Raw genomic sequence first — 7724 nt, 5'->3', positions numbered from 1 at the left:
TTCTTCTTGTCCTTAAATATCCACCTGTGTGTGCAGACAAACGCTTGCAAGTTTACACGTTAGACTCTTGACTGGGGAGGAGGTAGTGGTCCCCTTAGTTGTGAGGAAGCAGGAGACACTTGCATTTTGAGTATCATTGATCAAACATCTTCAGAAAGAATTGTAATCCCCATTATTATTTTCAAGTTAGTGTCTGTGTAGCACTATATATGTGATTAGTGCCTATATATAACACCATAGAGCTGTTTGGTTATCATAAAACAGAACTACCAAGCTTATCAGACTTCCCAGGCCTCTGCTGTGCCCTTACCCAGCCTTCTTCCTTTTTCCCTCATCACATTCCCCGCAAATCAGGTAACATTTGGTGAAAGAAATGCACTCAATGTTGCATTATTATGATACTTTAAAAATCTTCTAAAGCAAAGCAACATAGAATAACTAGTTGCATTTCTTTTCCTTTTCAACTTCATCCTTCTAAAATTTGCTGATTTTGTTTAGTTTCCTATGTTCTTATTGTGAACACGTTTCCAAGCTATTTGTTAGCGCTCTAAACTTGTAGGTTTACAGAGAAGTGTAAACCTCTGGCGTGTGTGTGTGTGTGTGTGTGTGTGTGTAGGTGTGTGACATGCATGTTCTTGTGTGGTGTACACACAGATATGTATGCACATTCATGCATGCCCCCGCCTCTGACTAAACCTGGGGTTCAGTGATTCAGCTAGGCTGCTTGACCAATGAGCTCAGGAACCATCCTGTCTCAGCACATCCACCCCAGCACTTAGGTTACAGATAACTCTGCCAGTAACGTTTCTGCTGCACGCACACGAGGACCCGTTTGTGAGTGTTTTTATCTACCACTCAGGAATATAGCATCTTCTCTTTAAAATGTTCTCTTTGCCTCTCATCTTTCTACAATTTTTATTCTTCTCTATCAGGAAGCTAGAAAGGAGCCATTGGTGGAGACAGGAGAGAAAGACCTTAATGGTAGATGGTAGAGAATGTGATGTGAAGGAGAAAGGGGAGATAGTGGGAAGGTTTAGGTGGGGAGCCATGGGAGGGAAGGGCAAAGGTGGGGGTGGAGAGAATGGTAACCAACAGTATTGTTTGAAAAGCCATATATAAGACCACTCCTTCCAATAAGAGGCATTATAATCTCAGTAGACATAGCAGGCACATAACCTGAACTTTGAAAGATGGGAAAGAGTTACCAAAAAACTTATAAAAGAGATCAGTTGCATTTTCCCTGCACATTGGATAATGCTCCTTCCAGAAAGCGTAGGTTGACAGTGTTGGGTGTAGCTATCTCCTCTCAAGTTGTTAGTCAGGGTGTTCCAGAAATAAAAGCGGCCATTTCAGGTAAGGCCCTTTTCCTGATGACACCACACACTTTTGTCACAGAACATGGAAAACTCAAGTTAGTGCTGACTTAGATGTCTCTTTCCTGCTTGCCACCTTTCATAGCACCAGAAGGATGCTGAGGTGGGAGAGAAGTCAGCACTCTTACCCACATAGTACTGCCAGGAACTATAATAATGGCTATGGCTATGCCCCTGGGTGCCATAGTGCCATGAATGTTATTAGAGTAACCAACTATTCCCTGACTGGACTTAACGACCCCTCCACAGGAGGAAGCACATACCTGTTACTGTAAATACTGCCAAGTACCCATGGCTGGAGAGTTCACAGAGCCAGGAGTGAACCTACTACCATTATTTTGCTAAATGGACATAGTATTGAACTACCTTCGAAATCTGTGTCTTTATCCACGTAGATTAGCGCAGTGCTCAGACGCGGCAGAGGCATTTCTTTGTGCAGTGAATGGTGGTTAACTCGGAAATTCAAAACTGGTCAAAGTGCAGAGAATAAGTGTCAGCGAAGTGATCAGCCATAAACAGAACATCTTTATCATACCGATTCCCTGCAAGGCTCGGAAACCATTTCAGAAGAGAAGACAGAAAGATTGTAAGAGTCAGAAGTCAGGGAGGACCAGACCAAAATAGCATCACCTGGACAGGATAGGATCACAGCAGGGGTGGTTGGTTGCCAGTACAAGATCAATTCTCAAAATATGGCTAGAGGAGAGCCTCATGAAAGCCCATGCCTAGTTGCGGAGCTAGTGACAATTGATGGCTTCTGGAGGAAGGAGAGTCAGTTTTCTGTAAGAGTGTGGTCCCCTCTAGGCTGGTCATGCTCCAGTGGAAAGCCCCATCCCCCTGAATACATAGGCCACGCAAATTGAACTCTGTGGGTCATTAAGAAGAGAGGGTGTGAAGTTGGAAGGATGTGGTTGTTTGAGGTGTAGTTGGGATGAGTTAAGGGGAAGGGAAGCAGTGAATACGACCAAAATACACTGTCTACATGTATGAAGTGCTCAAAGAAGTAACATGTTTAAGCTATCTCAGCTCTCCAGATGTTAATAGCCCCGTGATTCTCAACAAAATGAATTCACTATATAAAACTCCCAAAAATATCTCCAGATACAGATATTTTCACAAGAAAACTTTAAAACTTTGAAGAACAGTTAATGTAGAGTATACATAATCTCTTTTAGAAAAGAGGTGAAAAATAATTTTAAGTCATTAGTATAAATCCGATAATAAAACCAAAGACATAACAAAAATGTGCAAATATATAAATCATAGCCTCAAAATGGCAATAAAATACTAACCAAAAGTATTTCTCAAGTCTGCTCTCATAAAGAAAATGAAAAAAATGTGACCTCTTATATTAAACTGAAGGAAGAAAAAGTATAAGCTGGAGACAATCTACAGACATGGAGAAAGCAGTTACAAACATATCCAATACTTACGTGTTCTTCACATAACCATATATGAAGAACCCTAAACGTCAATATTTTAAAGTAGATTTCAGTAGCCAGGAACGTGACATATACCTGTTATCTTAGCACTCCTAGGCTAAACAGTAAAATGCTATAAAAGAAATGTATAAGAAAATGGACAAAAGACTCAGAGCATCTCAACAATGGAGCCATTTAGAAAATGCAAATTAAGACCCTAAATGTTACTACATTCTTATTAAAAAATAAAACAAACAATCAAACATGACAATAGCAAGTGATGGCAAGGGTTCGGAGGAGCCAAATTGTCATCGTTGCTGGTAGTAATGTAAAATGGTTCCGCCTCTCTGGAAAGCAGTTTGGCAGAAGCTTCAAAACTAAGCCTGCACTTACCGTGTATCCTTGCAAGGACACTCCTTGGTATTTACTCAGAGGAGTTGAAAACTTACTGCCACGCAGAAATGTACACACAAATGTTTATAGAAACTTCACGCATAATCGCCAAGCCTTGGGACCAACCAAGATGTCATTCAGTAGGAGAAAGGATGAATGAACTGGTATAGCCAGACAAGAAACTATCATTCATCCCTAAAAAGAAATGAGCTGCCAACTGTGGGAGGCATGAAGGGAACTTAGATGCCCATAGCCATGTGAAAGAGTCCAATCTGAAAGGCTCCATACTCATCTCAGTTACATGACAGGCCAAACAAACAGAAACAAACGCTCTCCAGCTACTGTATGGCACAGCAACAGAGCGTCCAGAACCCAGAAAAGTGAAAATTACCTTCCTTCAAAAGCCTTTTTTTTTTTAATTTCTTTATTTTACATATGAGTGCTCTATTTTGTGTGTACATCTGCATGACAAAAGAGGGCACCAAATCTCATTATAGATGGTTGTGAGCCACCATGTGGTTGGTGGGAATTGAACTCAGGACCTCTGGAAGAGCAGACAGTGCTCTTAACCTCTGAGCCATCTCTGCAGCCCCCAAAGCCTTTTTGAAGTAATCACATCCTCCCCAGGGTGAAAGCAATGTGTAAGGGTTGAAAGAAACGACATTGCATTGTGTGGTTCGTGTGATGGAGAGGCATCGCTACCTCCCAGGGAGAAGGAATGAACTAAAGGTTCAGGCAAACACCTCTCCCGGGAATTATGCTGTGAGTGAACGTAAGCAAACCCAAGGTGGGTTGTATCTACACCCCTCAGTCTATACAATGCTCTTAAAGTTCGGAAGTTATTGTATTGGCAAACTCATTTGTATTGTATTGGGATTCATATTGTATTGGTAAAATTCATGGTCTGTGAGTTTTACACAGTAGGGGGATGGGTGAGAGCTGAGTGAAGCTTTAAAAGGGCACCTTGAGTGATGGTTGTCACTCTGAACATCTGTATCTTGTCCTCTGCCAGCACTCTAGTGGTGAGGTTGCATTATAATTTTGTTAAGATGCTGCTTTTTGAGAGAAAGTGGGTGTGGTATTTACAGAATCTAATTTCTTACAGATGCAGGCAAATGCATTAAAAGCTCTTGAAAAGCGAAAGATTTGATTGAAAAAAAAAATCCTGCTGAACACAGAGTATAAGTTTGATGCAGAAATGGGTCAGCTCTTCTGCTAGCGAGTGCCAATGAGGTGCTGAGCCCTACTGGGCAGCTGGACCAACCTCCTCAAGCAAAGACCTCACTCTGCTGCCCTTGCATGCTCTTCCTTTCTGCTTTGCCCAAAGAGAACCTATTCTGACACATTCTAAAGTCTTTAGTGGTTTGAAGTTAGTTTTCAATATTCCAAATATTAGATTTGTAGCCTGTACTGACCATGGATACTTTTACCTCTCATGCCGAGTCTCCAACAATTCTCTTTTTGTAGGTTCTGAGATTATTTACTTGAGAGATAGTTTACAGAAATTAACACCTGGAAAACTGTGTAGTATATATCACCTTGAAGATATAATAAACTACAGAAAGAAATAAAAGGAGAAAATGGGTCTATTGGCTGTAGAATGTTCTTCTTAATCTGATTAGTAAATTAAACTCAGATACACCAAGCATTTCTTTCTTCAGAAAGTGAAAGAGTGTCTGGCAGCCACTTGGCTGAAGCTAATTCTCTCCAGAGACTGACACTGAGTGAAAAGAGCTCACCCCAAAGTCTACACACTAAATGACTCCATGTATGCAACACTCTTGCAGTGACAAAATCTTAATAACAATGAACAGGTTAGCAGGTGCTCAGCGGTTTTTGTGAACTCTCTCTAGAACCATTACTTGAGCTTCCCACAAGCCCAGGAGCTGAAACTTGGTGAACTGTTCTTTTTCTTCTCTCCAAACCTACTTGCCCATCCTCCAAGCTCTCCAGTCTTCTCTGGGACTTCTCACAATGTTCAAGTAAAAGAGTTTTCATGACCAAGATGACAAGGCGTGCCTAAATAGTAAATAAAAATAGTATATATGATTAAGTATTTCTATTTCATGAATGAAGAATGTGTAACAGTCTTCAGTGGCTGCCATCTTTCCAGTGTTTATAGTTTTTACTGTGGCTGTGAAAGCAGAAGCCTTTGGAAGATCTGAGCTAAACTCCTTTGTGAAAGACAAACTACGTCCATCTTGATCAGGTTCCTGCACCACTGAACACCTCCTACACGCGCTCTGCTTCTTCTCTCTCATAATGTATCCCACCCTTTCTACTTACTAGCATTATTATTTATATTATTTTATATTTATTTCCTTGGTGTGTGCGCGAGTGCATATGGATGCACAACACAGGTGTGCCTTGTGCACATCAGGCTAGAAAGGAAGTGTCGGAGCCCTTGTCACTTGCTTTACCCACACTTCTGAGCTTCCCTGTGGGTTCTGGGAACTGAACTGAGGTTCTGCAAATGCAGCAAGTGCTCTGAACCGCTGGCCATCTTTCAAGTCCCCATTCACAATGTGTGTGATCATTTCCACTCCATGTCTTCATCCAACTCCCCATTTACCTTTCCTCTCCCAAACAGGTCTCCCTCCAACACCCCCCCCCCCACCTATCTATCTCCATGGCCTCTTATTTATCTTTTAACTCACTGAGTCCAATTCTACTTTTAGTCACCTGCTTGCTAACTAGCGCTGTCCCAACGTTCCTTCCTTATTGTAAACATTCGCGCTAGGAACTACAGGTCGTGAACGTCTCCAATCTTCTCACAACAATGTACTCTTGCCCGGCTTTCCATAGCACATCAAAGCTGCAGGCAAAATAGCTTCAAATTTTCTTCCCTTGGTGTTTATGGCACTTACATGCAATCTTTTGCGTTTGGACAACGTCTTTTTTAAAAGTTATTTGTTTTACTTATGTGTGTAAGAGTTTTACCTACATGCATGTGTGTGCATCACATGCATGCCTGAAGAGGCCAGAAGAGGTCATCTGGTCCCTGGCAATTGGCGTTACTGATAGCTGTGCGCCGGCTGCTTGCTATGGGGTGCTAGGAACTGAATCCCAATCGTCTGCAAGTGCTTTGGCTGTGTAGCCCTCTCTCCAGCCCCCTGAACTTCTTTTTGCATAGCAAAAGTGAAGCTTCAGCCTTTGTCATTTTGTAATAAATGTACACTTATGTAAACTGTTTCATACGATTCTTCCTATGGAAAATTGCCAGGGATGTTTTATGGTTTAACATACCCATAGGTGGCAGTTTCTTTTAATCATGTGAATACTCTAGAGTTAAATACATTTAGTTTTGAACACATAATGCATTCATATGATTTAAACTATAGCAGATCTCCTTTCATCCTTGGCCAATTCATTCAGTTCTGTCCTGTGTAAGTAGTCTTTCTTGTCACTGTACTCACGTAAATTACATAAGCTTTAGAGAAGGCATAAAATGTGAAACATGACTTCATATAGTTGCTTCTGCTCCATTAGCTACAATAGAGATGGTTCTGTAGTGACCGTAAAGACTGACTTTCCTGCTTTACTCTCCAGATGCACCATGCTTTATGTAAAGAGTTCTGCTTACCAACATTGAGACTGTTCAGAGAATCATATGATCTTGTATTCGTATCTGTTGACATATAGGCAAACATTCCTGTAGGTTCTATGTTGTGGGATAAGTCTTCAAAATCTCAGCTATATTTGTAAAAAAAATAACCAAAAAAACCAAAAACCAGGCATTTGTTATGTCAATTGTGGAATTTTCATATCTAGATATATACATAAAACAAATGACATCTTAATTTTAATTGGTAAGACCTTATGAGTTTTATGAATTAGATTTTAAGATTTGGAAATTATATGTACCTGTAGTTTTGTGTTTTTTTTCTTTCTTCTTTTCTCTCCTGTTTCTCTTTAATCTCTCTCCTCTTTTCTTTCATCCCTCTTTCTTCCTTCTTTCCTCTCCCCGTCTTCCAGATTACTTTCCTATTCATGATCAGACGGAGAGCGACGTAGCCACTAGATGGTGGTACAGGCACACAGGCAGAAATATTTTGTAAACAGACCAGGTATTAGTTTTGATTTCCTGCTTAGTTTTTAAATTGCTGTACACTTGGGCCCTTGAATGCCTCCTAAGGGACGTCACTGTTCTGGCAGTTTGGTAGCTGAGCCAGCATAGCACTGACGCTGAGCTTTACGCAGCTGCTGCGGACCACTTCAGGATGATGTTAGACATTTCGACCTGCGCGTTGCTTGCGTGCGTTGGCTGTTCAGCAGAAATCTGCTAGGTGTGCGGAGTGATGTGGAGGACTTGCTTACCTTCGTGACTGATTTGCATATCCTACAGCATTGCGGTTGAGGCTGCTTAGAATTTATGAGCCTGCTCCATTTAGTTGACTGAATTTCATGAAGACGTGGCAGTTCCCTAGCTATTGCCTGCAACGACAGAAGGCAGCCCCTCGCTGTGGTTACTCAATCAGCTGCAGTGCGGAGATGTATACCAACATGTATCATCCGCTATCATCTCAGTGTCTAAGAT

The 7724-nt window shown here is 41.3% G+C and overlaps 1 long non-coding RNA gene across 1 annotated transcript; it reads right to left on the bottom strand.

Annotated features, from left to right (window-relative positions):
- Positions 1-5073: 5073 nt before the first annotated feature.
- LOC132656057 (uncharacterized) lies at positions 5074-7255 on the bottom strand. The gene is made up of 3 exons (XR_009594005.1): positions 7052-7255; positions 6771-6880; positions 5074-5206 (listed from the first exon to the last, which is right to left on the bottom strand). It is a non-coding gene; the product is annotated as an uncharacterized LOC132656057 (long non-coding RNA).
- Positions 7256-7724: the final 469 nt, after the last annotated feature.

This window comes from Meriones unguiculatus, chromosome 8 (assembly GCF_030254825.1).
Source record: "Meriones unguiculatus strain TT.TT164.6M chromosome 8, Bangor_MerUng_6.1, whole genome shotgun sequence".
Classification (NCBI taxonomy): domain Eukaryota; kingdom Metazoa; phylum Chordata; class Mammalia; order Rodentia; family Muridae; genus Meriones; species Meriones unguiculatus.
The sequence above is the reverse complement of the archived record's forward strand: the minus strand, read 5'-3'. Positions and strand labels throughout refer to the sequence as shown.